The 12,896-nt window shown below is 34.1% G+C and overlaps 1 pseudogene; it reads right to left on the bottom strand.

The window, feature by feature from the left end:
* Positions 1-2,362: 2,362 nt before the first annotated feature.
* On the bottom strand, positions 2,363-3,489 carry LOC126765604 (uncharacterized; annotated as a pseudogene).
* Positions 3,490-12,896: the final 9,407 nt, after the last annotated feature.

Raw genomic sequence — 12,896 nt, 5'->3', positions numbered from 1 at the left:
CTTCTTGAAGAGAAAATGACGTTTGCAGAATTTCAAAACGATATCTTAAAAACTGAGGGACTAGTTCGTATATATACAGACAGACAGACATACGGACGGACAGACAGACAGACGGACATGGCTAAGTCGACTCAGCTCAATATAGTGATCATTTATTGTATATTAAAGTAGGGTCTCCGACGCTTCCTTCTGGGTGTTACAAACTTCGTGACAAACTTAATATACCCTGTTCAGGGTATAAAAAGCAACAAATTTCCAAAACAATAGTAGCAGTAAAGACAACAAGAGCAACGGCAGTAGCAGCAAAGGCAAAAACTAAACAGCAACAGTAGCAAAAAAAAAGTAATGCCGCTAGTATTAAGTATGAAAAATTGTTTCACTGTGAGTATTGCAAAAACAATAATCATAACACTCACGACTGCCCTCATTTAAGAAAAACGGAAAGAAGATAAATCCTTATATATTAAATATGTAAGTTAAACAAGTAAGTAAAGGCTGAATTCGGGTGCAACCGAACATTTTATACTCTTGCAACTTACAAGAATAAAAGCCAGGAAATACTTTATTGTGTAAAACGTCAAACTGAGGATCGAAATCCAAGCAATTTTATATATACATATGTACTTTAGTGTGTCCGTTATTTACCAAATTTATTATTTTTGACAACTCCTAAACTTTTAGTTTTCCATCTAAAAAAAAATATCAGACCATAAAAAGCCCTTAATTTTCATAATAAACATTGCCCCAAACACAATACATTTCCCATTTAAATAACATGGGATTTTGCCACTTTCTACGAATATTTTTTTTTCTCTGGAACTTTCTCGTTTGTAGGGATAAAAAAGTCATATTCTTGTACATAATTGAATGCTCTACAAAAAAAGTCTTGACAATTTTTCGATATACTCACTCCTTTAAAAGTTATTCAAAGTTAAGGTTAACGTCTTGGTAATTTCTGGAATTTTCGAACTTTTACGGCAAATTGAAAATTTTTTTTGTAAAATTCAATTGTTTATTGTAAAAAATATAATTTCTATGATTTTCCGGCAGAAAAACTCTGATACGTGAAGAGTAATTAATCACATGTTGTTAACGATTAATATAAGTTCATTTAATTTATATGATTTATACTGTGCAATTTGGCATCACCATGATCAGGTGACTCATTTTCGTTTCGGCATTTCTACCGTTGTTTGGGTCAGACCATTGTGCAGTATACAAAACCAACTAGAAGCACGATTATCAGGTGATGCGTTTTAGCTCGGCACATCATACGACTATACTGTTCTTTGGTCAGACCATTGTCACGTATGCAATAACATTATTATTTTCGCCAGTTCGCTTACATATTATTTTTCTATATAAGCTTGAGTTAAGCATAGGATTGTGCTTAGTTGTCCTTCAAATGAATTGAAAGGTAATTGGAGAGACTCCATTAATAAAAACTGAAAACCTCCATTCACATTAACCATCGAAATAAAGTTAAAATTTAAGCAGTGTTTTAACCATTATCAATTGTAATTTGCTTTATTTTTAATAATGAGTGACAATCAATCGATGAATCTGAGGAGTAATCTATTTATGATTGAAAAAACAATCAGTTCTCTCAATAAAAAAAAAAAAATACAAACGAATAAAGAGGTTTTGCAAGTGTTATAAGTGAAGTTTGAGAGATTTGGAATATAGCCGAGATTCCAATGCAAATTATTTCACGTTGTAAATTAAAATTGAATACCCTCCATACAGAGTACAGGAATGCTCAAAAACACGCCAACCGACCTAAAGAAACCAAAGAGAAAAATTTTTCCAGTACACTCAATCAATTATTTGATATATGTACATATGTATGTAGCTCATGGTAACGTTTTTGAATTGATTGATGAGGAAAAGAAACAATTTTTGGGGCAACTTTAGTATACCATCCCACGATTTCAGGGTTAAAAGTGGTATGGTTGGATAGAGCTGATGCTCCTGATTAAGAATATACATATAATTATTGCCGCCACAAACTTATAGTTTTCGAGATATTTGCATTTAAAGTTGAAAATTTTGCAAATTTTATCTTGCAATTTCTCGATTTTTCTTAATTATTTATTTCATATGCATTTTTTATGCACTTACACTTCACTACATTGTATCTACATATTTTTTTCCAGAAATTATTTAGTTATTTGCTTAAAATAAACATTTTATATTTTACACAATTTTCATTCCATGCACAATAACAAAAGTATTCCTTGTTGACAGATAATAAGTGTTGCCATAATTACACATTTATCAAACGAATAAAAATTAATATAAAAACTAAAATGCAGGAAACAAATACCATCTGAAATAAATTTTCCATTGTATTAAAAAAGTTTTAAGGCTTATATGTGTATTTAATTGCATCTAATAATTTAACAAAAGGATCATCATGATTATTTGCAACATTTTTTCTCCAAATATTTTCAAATATTAAATTAGAAAAATCTTCGCTATTATTGTAATTGTCCTTTATGAAAAAACGTTTAATTACGCGCCACTGGGACTCGATGCGTTGAGCATGGGTCCCGTCCTCGGCGACGAACGGATTATCGGGGTCGATGTGATTAACCCGTCGGTGCTCATACCCGTGACTGGCCAGACAGTCATATGCCTTCCAGCAATCAGTACATATAACACTGCCTTTTGCCACGTGCTTCTCTATCAAAGGTATGAACACCTCAGCAGACCCGACATTGCCGGGACATACCTCCAGCCTAAGCTCGTCACTCCCATCCTCAACCATTCCAAGAACCCAGTGGCCCTCAACTCTCCGCCCTAAAATAAGAAAAAATATATTAATTACATAAAAAAACTTATATTTTTATTATTACCTTTGTTGTATTTTCTCTTCCCAAATTTACTTTCATCTATTTGAACAGTTTTACCAGGGCCACCAATTTTACCTACCGCTACCTGATGGTCAACTTGGTATAATACTACGGCTTCGCGGCAGTAATTATACCAGTCACATATAGTAGCGCTAGATAAAACTGGTTCCCTGTTAAACTGTTTTTCCTCACTTCCGCATGCGACCAATGAGATGCATATGCATATATTAGATAAAATACCTGCGGAAGTGGGATTTTCACATTGTCGAACCAAGTATCGCTCGACCTTGCTAACGCAGTTCGGTTCCGACAAACCCCTTTCCGGCATCAAACCACCCCAACAGTGCTAATTTTATATAACGACAGCGTCATTGGCACTTTATGCGTTCGGCAAATTTTACCTTTCAGAATCAATCCTTGTTCTTCGGCAAAGGAAATACACTTTTCTTTAGAGTCAAATGTTTGGATTATTTTTCCAATATTCCACATTGACTTTACTTCGGACGCTTTAAGCACATTGGTTCGCTTAACGATACCACAGCTTTTTGACGCTCGGACACAATATTTAAATACCTTAAGTTATATTTTTATCAATTTAAAACTTATATTACTTACCTGATGAATTTGAACTCATTTTTTAAAAAACAACTTTTAATAATTATATATGTATGTATTTATATATATTTTAAACTTTATACACCTGCATCTAATCGCGGAATTCAAATGCAATAAATATGAAACTTATTACAAACGGGCAAAAAGAAACGGTATATTGTTTAATTGTAACAATACCCGTTATAGAAAATGTAGTTTAAAATGGGGAAACGCGGAATTGATAAATGTGAAGATAATGACAAAACGGACAACAAAAAGAACGGTACTTTGTTTAGTTTTAACAATATCCGTTATAGAAAATGTAGTTTAAAGAGGATGAAATACCCTATTTAACATAACTTTTAGATTACCTTTGTGCATTGGCAGCCTTCGGCCACGCTTAAAAAACCCTGGCCGATCCAACACCAGGATAAACATTAGTCCATTCGCGTCCCACTTCTTTCTGCATTGGCGGCCTTCGGTCGCGCTTCAAAAAATAACCCTGGCCGATCCAACACCGGGGTGTGTCAAGTTTTTTTCGAGTAAAACTCCTTTTTGCATTTTGCGGCAATAATTTATGTATTTGGGGTATAAACCTATTTTTTATTCGTTTGATAAATGTGTAATTACGGCAACACTTACTATCTGTCAACACGGAATACTTTTGTTTTTGTTGAAGGAATGAAATTTGTGTAAAATATAAAATGCTTATTGTAAGCAAATACTTAAATAATTACTAAAAATAAATATGTATGTAGAAACAATGTATTCTAATGAAGTTAAATAATAATTGTGCTAAGTTCGGGTGTCACCGAACATTTTATACTCTCGCATGATAAAGTGGTAATCGAGATTTCATTATCCGTCATTTACATATTTTTCAAATACCGTATTTGTGTAAAGTTTTATTCCGCTATCATCCTAATGTATATACATACATATTATACAGAGAAAGCATCAGATGGAATTCAAAATAGCATTATATTGGAAGAAGGCGTGGTTGTGAACCGATTTCACCCATATTTCGTACATGTCATCAGGGTGCTAAGAAAATATTATATACCGAATTTCATTCAAATCGGTCTAGTAGTTCCTGAGATATGGTTTTTGGTCCATAAGTGGGCGACGCCACGCCCATTTTCAATTTAAAAAAAAGTCTGGGTGCAGCTTCCTTCTGCCATTTCTTCCGTAAAATTTAGTGTTTCTGCCGTTTTTTGTTAGTCGGTTAACGCACTTTTAGTGATTTTCAACATAACCTTTGTATGGGAGGCGGGCGTGGTTATTATCCGATTTCTTCCATTTTTGAACTGTATATGGAAATGCCTGAAGGAAACGACTCTATAGAGTTTGGTTGACATAGCTATAGTAGTTTCCGAGATATGTACAAAAAACTTAGTAGGGGGCGGGGCCACGCCCACTTTTCCAAAACAATTGCGTCCAAATATGCCCCTCCCTCATGCGATCCTTTGTGCCAAATTTCACTTTAATATCTTTATTTATGGCTTAGTTATGACACTTTATAGATTTTCGGTTTTCGCCATTTTGTGGGCGTGGCAGTAGGCCGATTTTGCCCATCTTCGAACTTAACCTTCTTATGGAGCCAAGAAATACGTGTACAAAGTTTCATCATGATATCTCAATTTTTACTCAAGTTACAGCTTGCACGGACGGACGGACGGACGGACATCCGAAATTTGGCACAAAGAATCGCATTAGTGATATATAACCCTTTCTTACTTGTTTTAAATGTAAAACAACTGTTATGTTAACAAAATATAAAGCCATTGTAAAGTATTCAGAAAATGTAAATGATGACACTAAAATCTGTTACTTCTGCTTAGATATCGATGCACTGTGCTCGTCAAACTCCGAGTTTCATTTGTGGAGAAACTGTGAGCAACTCACAGTCAACATCAGTGTCAGAGTTTGAGTTAATTGGAAGATATTACGAGCCAAAAAATATCCGAGAAACATTCAGTATTTTTACTGATGATGTTACAGCTGTAAAATTTCTTATCGAGGATCGGTTCGACTTGTTTCAGCTTTGGCACCGGCTCTAGGAGTGAATCCTCGTGTTCTAATCTTGAATAAAAGTTCTTATCATGAGTTACGGTCAAAAATTAGAAAAAAATGGCTGAAAATATTAAAATTATGTTTGGTGAAAGTGTAGTTGATAGTGGAGTGATTCACTGCGATTGGAAATTGATTCCTGATAGTATGACTTCAGAGCGCATTGAACGACTTCCTATTATAATTAGTTTTAATGGGCAGGAAAAATTGCTCGGATTGTCAGATGGACATGGTTCTACCCAAGCAGAGGAGATACATATATAACACGATTTGCGAGTGGGGGTTGAACAAGGCTGTCAAAGCACTCTGCTGTGATACCACAAATTCGAGCTGCTGCGATTCTTGAAAGTAAAATGGAGACTGATTTATTACACCTTCCTTGTACGTATCATATCTATGAATTGGTGTTATCTTGTGTCTACTCCACAAAAATGCCGGGTACAACCGGACCTAGTGTAGCACTGCTTAAGAATTTTCAAAGCCAGTGGGATTCGATGGACAAAAAAAATTATAAATCTCTGCAAAAAACAGATTAAAAAAAAAATGTTAAAAGGTAAAATACCGGAAACAAGTCCGAAAATCGATGAATTGCTAAAAAAAAAAGAAATACTAGAATTAAGCAAAATATTTTTAGGCACTATGGAAGTTGAGAAAACGAAATTTTACAAAACCGGGGGCTTTTCATCATGCTCGATGGATGGCGAAAGCCATTTACAGTTTAAACATATACATCTTTCGGAATAGTATTAAATTAAGCGCTGAAGATGAAAAAAGTTTGTACGAGATTTCATTATTTATTGTTTTTGTTTACGTCCCTTATTGGTACTCTGCACCTTTAGCTGAAGCTGCACCAAATCAAGATATTGAATTTATAAAATCTGTTTACAATTATAGAACGATAGATAAAGATTTGTCTAATGCCGGTCTTCAAAAATTTCGAAACCATTTATAGTACTTGAGTTCTGAAGCAGCGGCCTTATAATTTTTCGATAAAAATAAATCTCTCAGCGTCAAGAAAAAAATGGTTAAGGCTTTAAAAGTCAGTAATGACCAACAGTTCGAGATTCCGAAACGTTTCATCTTTAATGTGGAATATTTTAAATGGCTCACAAATAAAAATATTGATTATTTTATAAATTCAAATTCTTTAAAATTTTTCGAAAGATTTAATATTGATACTAACTTTTTGCAGTTAAGTTGCACTGAGTGGTTAGAGGATCCAGAATATGTGAGAGGCTTGGAAATTGTAAAAAACTTGCGAGTTGTTAATGATACAGCAGAGAGGGCTGTAAAATTAGCCGAAGAATACGTTAATATTTTAGCAAGAAGTGAAGAAGAAAAACAATATGTGATTCAAGTTGTAAGCGAGTATAAAAAAAATATTCAAATGTAACTAAGGAATGTTTAATAAAGGAAATCTGATGTACTCAAATGGTTTAAATTTGATTTGATTTGCAAATTTTTCTAATTTTTTATCTTAAAACTATAGGCATAATACATTTTTTAGAATAAACAATCGAATTTTACAAAAAAAAAAAATCAATTTCCCGTAAAAGTTCGAAAATTACCGAAATTATCCAGAAGTTAACTTTAATCTTGAATAAGACTATTTTTGTAGATCGAAAAATTGTCAATTTTTTGTACAAGAATTCATGACTTTTTTATCCCTACAAACGAGAAAGTTCCAGAGAAAAAATATTCGTAAAAAGTGGCAAAATCAAAAGTTATTTAAATGGGAAATGTATCGTGTTTGGGGCAATGTTTATTATGAAAATTAAGGGCTTTTTATGATCTGATATTTTTTTTTAGATGGAAAACTAAAAGTTTAGGGGGCGTCTCGTCAAAAATAATAAATTTGGTAAATAACGGACACCCTAATGTACATATACTATATTATTATTATTTATAAAATATTATATCTAACATAGTATGGCGTACTAGCTGCGACGGCCTTTGACGCCTATTTTATAAGTAAGTTTAATATTATTAAAATTGGTTGATTAATCTAAGGTTTTTTATGAATAAGTAAATTTGATTATCATTTTTTGAGTTAATATGATTTAAACAATCAGTAGGGTTGATTTGGTTAAAGTAAATCTCTGATTCTCGCGAAGTTGGGACAGTGATCTAAGATATGTTCGGTTGTTAGAGTATTACCGCAGTCGCATCTTTTCGGTGTTTTGTTGGTGATCAAATGTTCGTGTGTAAGCTTCGTGTGTCCAATTCGTAGGCGTATATAAGTTGACCATTTTGGTTTTGACGTGTTTGTAGGGTATATGGCGCCTAGGATATGGTTGGTATATTGGTGATGGAAATTTTTCCAATTAGCTGCTTTTTTTTGTTGTATATATTGGGATATATAGTGTTGGAGGTCCTTTTCGGACGATGGTGTGAAGTAGATAAAAGGAGACTGGGCTATTAAATTGGCTGTTTTATCTGCAAGTTTGTTTCCCGTAATTCCTTGATGACTTGTCACCCAGAAGAGAACAATTTGTTTGCAACAATTATACTCCGAACTTGAACAATTAAGTTGTTATGACAGTTTAGATTTCTGAGAATTTTGAACTAAGAAATTTAATGATATTTAACTGAGGTTCTAAGCTAGTCCTTAAGGTAATACAATGTTGACTAAAATTAAATTTATTGTAAAATATTACTCCAAGAATTCTTAAATTATCTACGAGTTCTATGTTAATGTTATTAGTTAATGTTTTATTAACCGTACAATGGTGCTTACGGCAGATATGTATGTAATATTTTGCATTTATTAATATATAACAAGGCACCCGACGAGCTTCCCCAGGTTTGTACGTCCTGAAGGACCTTGGAAAGGGTATTCTTTATTTTGTTAGTATCTTTTAGTTTGGTATAAATTATTGCATAGTCTGCATAGACAGATATATGCAAGCTTTTATGATGCAGTACAATTGAGTTAAGTTTGTCGAATGCGATAATGAGTAGGATCACTGATAGAGGTGAACCTTGTGGGGTGCCGTTAAAAGGTGGGAATGGTTTTGACAAAGTTTTAACTCGTACTCTGAACGATCGGTGGGCCATAAAGGCCTTCATCGAGTTAAAGACCCTCGGTCCAAACTTCCAGAGTTTTAGTTGGTGAAGAATTGCATGTATTCCAACGCAATCGAAAGCTTTTTCGAAATCAGTCCCCAGAATAGTGACATAGTTTCGTGCCGAAAGAGCATCCGACACGAAATGATGTATTTGCAAAAGAGCATCCATCGTTCCGTTTTTCCGCTTAAATGCAGATTGATTGTGTGAGATAAGCTCGTTTTTGATTACAAACCACATAATCATGCATGGTAAAATGGATATAGGTCTAAAGCTGTTTATGTCGTGGATGGGTTTTTGTGGTTTAGGAATGGGTATGATCACTGCTGTGGTCCACCTGGTCAACCTGGTGTTTTACCTTTTGTCTGACTTAGTGCGGCTTCAAATTCTGAGTAAGTAATATTGACTTCTAGATGTTTGGCCGAAGGTGTAACAGTCTCTGGATGGTAGTTTAGTGATAATATGTTAGTTGTGTTTGAAATGTATTTCGAGGAGAAATTTTGGTCGTTTGAGTAATTAGACCATTTCTCACCAAATGTTCAGATATATCTTTAGTTGATGTAAGGAGTGTTTGGTGGACTTTTAAAAATTTAAGTGGAGATTTGAGTTACCAGATATCTGGGATGTGAATTTTGTGAGGGCTGTTCGTTTTGCTACTTTTGCTTCTCTCTTAAACAATGCATTTGCTTTTTTATAAGCGAAAAGGTTGTTAAGTGTCATGTTGCGTATGCAGTTTAACCAAAAAGCTAGTTTGTCCTCCCGTAGTTTATTGAGTGAGCTACTCCACCAAGCTACGTTTCTTTTATGGGGTATGCCTTTTGTTTGTGGTATTGATGTATATGCTGCTTTGTGGATTGCTTTGGGTAATATGGCAACGCCTTGGTGGATGTTGGAATAATTGAAATTAATCGAATTATTAGATAGTTCGTTTTTAAATTTAACCCAGTTAGCAGCATCTGTTTTATATTTCAGTGTAAGTGTGGTTTTTTCGGATTTATATTGTGTAGTAATGTTAACGACGATTGGATAGTGATCACTGCCGTGGAGAAATTTATCGATTGCCTAATGGCATCTTTGGCAAATTAATGGTAAGACCATGGTTAGGTCGACATTTGTAAACGTCATATGTGTTGAAAAGTGGGTTGCCGAACCATCGTTAAGAAGAGTGAGGTTGGCTTTCTCTAAAAGGTTTGCTATTCTTTTACAACGAGAGTTGGCTGAGGGAGATCCCCATAGTGTACTCCATGCGTTGAAGTCGCCATTGAAAACTAAAGGTGTTTTAAAATGAATTAAGGGATTCATTAGGTCATTTACTGAAAAGTTTTGACATGGAGGAATGTTTGTGTTTATTATTGTTATTTTTGTATGTAAGTCTAGTTGAAGGGCGTCACATAAAATTGAAACAGATGTTGTACGTAATAGGGAATATAAAATCGGAGAGACTTGACTAAGAGTTAAGTTCTCCCATTGATTTGTCCAATTCCTTTGTGAATATTTCGTGAGAAATTCCACGGCTGATGGAAGGCAGGTAATTTGCCGAAAGAATGTTAGTTGTTTTTATAATTTCGTTGTTTTCGTTTTCGTTTTGATTTTTATTTTCCTTTGTTGGGTTATTAGGTGTGAAGGAGGGAGTTAAGGATAGAGTAGGAGCATTTGTTGGTTTTTTGTTTGGTTGATCTGTAATTTTTTTTGTGCTGTTTTTGTTTGTGATGTCTTTGCCGGTTTGCATTTGGGTTTCGTTGACGGAGATAAAAGAGGAGGCAGTTACTGAAGAGTAACTAAAGGAATTAGTAACGGGAGTTTGTTGTTTGTACAAAATTCTAGCTTCGTGCATGGAGCATTTGTTTCTTGTTTTTATTTTTAATATTTCTTTTTGCTCTTGGTATTTTTTACACGTGGGCGACAAAACCCACAGTTTGCACACTGTGATCGCGAACAGTTATTTGGAGAATGAGGTGGAAAATTACAATTTACGCATATAGTTTGATTCTTACAGTGTTTCACCGTATGGCCTAACAATTGACAATTTTTGCAATGCATTGGATTTAGGATGTATTCTCGTACCTTCACAGTGTTCCAAGAAATAGAAAGTTTGCTGGGGAGTGTGTATAAGTCAAATGTTATAAGAACAACACCGGTGGGTTTAGGTGTACCATCTATGATTCTGTTGAATTTGTAAACTGAGGAAACGCGTTGTGCTTTAAGTTCACTGACAATCTCTTCCTCTGGTATGTTATTGAGGAAAGGCGCGTAAATTGTGCCTTTGATGTTATTTAAGGATTCATGTAGTTTACACGTGATATCGCAGATTCCAGATAACTGTTTGGTTTTCAAGAATTTATCGGCCACCTCTTTGCTTTTGAGAAGTATGAGGAGGATCCATCGCGTAGCGTAGCTATGGAGATTATTTCCTTATTAACGAGTTTTACTGTATTTCTTGCAGAAAGAGTTATATATTTTAGGTTTTGTGTTTGCACGACGGGAAGATCTGGGAATTTAATGGGAATTTTGATATTGTCTTTTTTGGGAAACGGTCAAAATTCTAAAATTAAAATTCTGAAGTCAAAATTCCGGAATCAAAATTCTGGGTCGACAAAATTCTGGAAATCGGAGATCCGCAATTCCTTCGCTTTTTTTGGCTGCATTTCAAAATTCTGGTTTTTCATAATTCCGGAATTTACGTTTTCCAGAATTAATTCTGGAAATTTTTTCCCCAAAATTTGAGCCAAATCGTGAATCTTATATAAATTTGCTTATACATACATAATAATATAACATAAACAAAACATAACATCCAAAATGATTCCAAAATTCAAACATGTTTATCGGAAAGACAAAAAACATCATTATTAACAAATAAAGATCAAATAGATACTACATTAATGGATCATGAGAATGTTCTTTCCTTTTTTTTCGTATAACATGTTCACAGCCATCGAATTGTGTGACAATACGCACGGTACATTTGTTTTTAATTCGTTCAGAACAAGTCCAGTTAAATGTTTTCTTATTTTTTCGTTCCAAATACATAGAAGAAGTAGCTGTCGACGTTTAACATGTCTTTTCCTTTATTGGACTTCACCACGGTTATATTTTCCATCATTTCACAAAAATATTTAGCACGTTTTTATTAATGAAATTGCAGTAACACATTGCTTAGTCAGTACATATATGTATGTATGTATATGTAGGGACATAGTACTAAATCATTATGGTAGTACAAAAAAGTAAATGAAGAACAACAAACAAGGCAATAACAATAACAAATACAATCATGGTAGTACAAAAAAGTAAATGAACAACAACAAACAAAGAAATAACAATAACAAATACAATCATGCAATTGTAAAAAACTACTTACTAGGCAATAAAACATATGATTACAGAATTTTGCCATTAAAAATTTTGCAATTCAGAATTTTAGAATTCCGTTATCCAGAATTTTGAATTCCAGAACATTGACTTCCATAACTTTGATTCCCGGTGTTCCGACTTCCGGAATGATGAATGCAGAATTTCCAAAAAAGCAGAATTTTGACCCCAACCCGTAAAGTCAGCCGGATGTTTGAAAATCCTGATTAAATGTATGGGGGGCTAAGGGAAGTATTGATCCGACTCAACCCATTTTTTGACATACAAACATATCATAATAAGAGAAGTTTTATCGCTTAATTTCAGTTCTTTACATCACACATTGACCGACATTTTTGATCAAAAGTAAACTACAGGTACCGGAGTCTAAATATTCGGTACTTTTGGTCATAAAGTGGCACATACTAAAGGCATTAATCGTGCAAACTTTTATCCCGTTATATTAATTCCTTCTTGATTTGTGTACTGGAAACTAAACGAATCAAGTGGAATTTAAAATTGTGCTATATGGGATATAGGCGTAATCGTAGTCCGATTTCACCCATTTTCACAATGTGACATAAGAATGTAAGGATAATGCCACGTTCTAAATTTTGTCAAAATCGGTAAGTCGGGTCCCTAGATATGGGATTTCACCAAAAAGTGGGCGGTGCCACGCTCATTGTCCAATTTTCACACCGGATCCCACAAAGTTCTCTCATACCATCAAGGTGATAAAATTTAATGCCTTTTGCGTATTTTGTTATTGAGTTATCGCGCTTTTAATAGTTTTTAACAGTACCGTTATATTGGGAATGAGCGGGGTTATCCTCCGATTTCATCCATTTTCACACTGTCGGTAGAAATTCTCATAAGATTTGTATTCAGCAAATTTGGTTGCTGTAGCTTAAGTGGTTTAGGAGATAAGTACATTTAACTTGTTAGAGGGCGGTGCCACAC

The sequence above is a fragment of the Bactrocera neohumeralis genome, unplaced genomic scaffold (assembly GCF_024586455.1).
Source record: "Bactrocera neohumeralis isolate Rockhampton unplaced genomic scaffold, APGP_CSIRO_Bneo_wtdbg2-racon-allhic-juicebox.fasta_v2 cluster10, whole genome shotgun sequence".
Taxonomy (NCBI): Eukaryota; Metazoa; Arthropoda; class Insecta; order Diptera; family Tephritidae; genus Bactrocera; species Bactrocera neohumeralis.
Note: the sequence above shows the minus strand (reverse complement) of the source record. Positions and strands in the feature narration are given on the sequence as shown.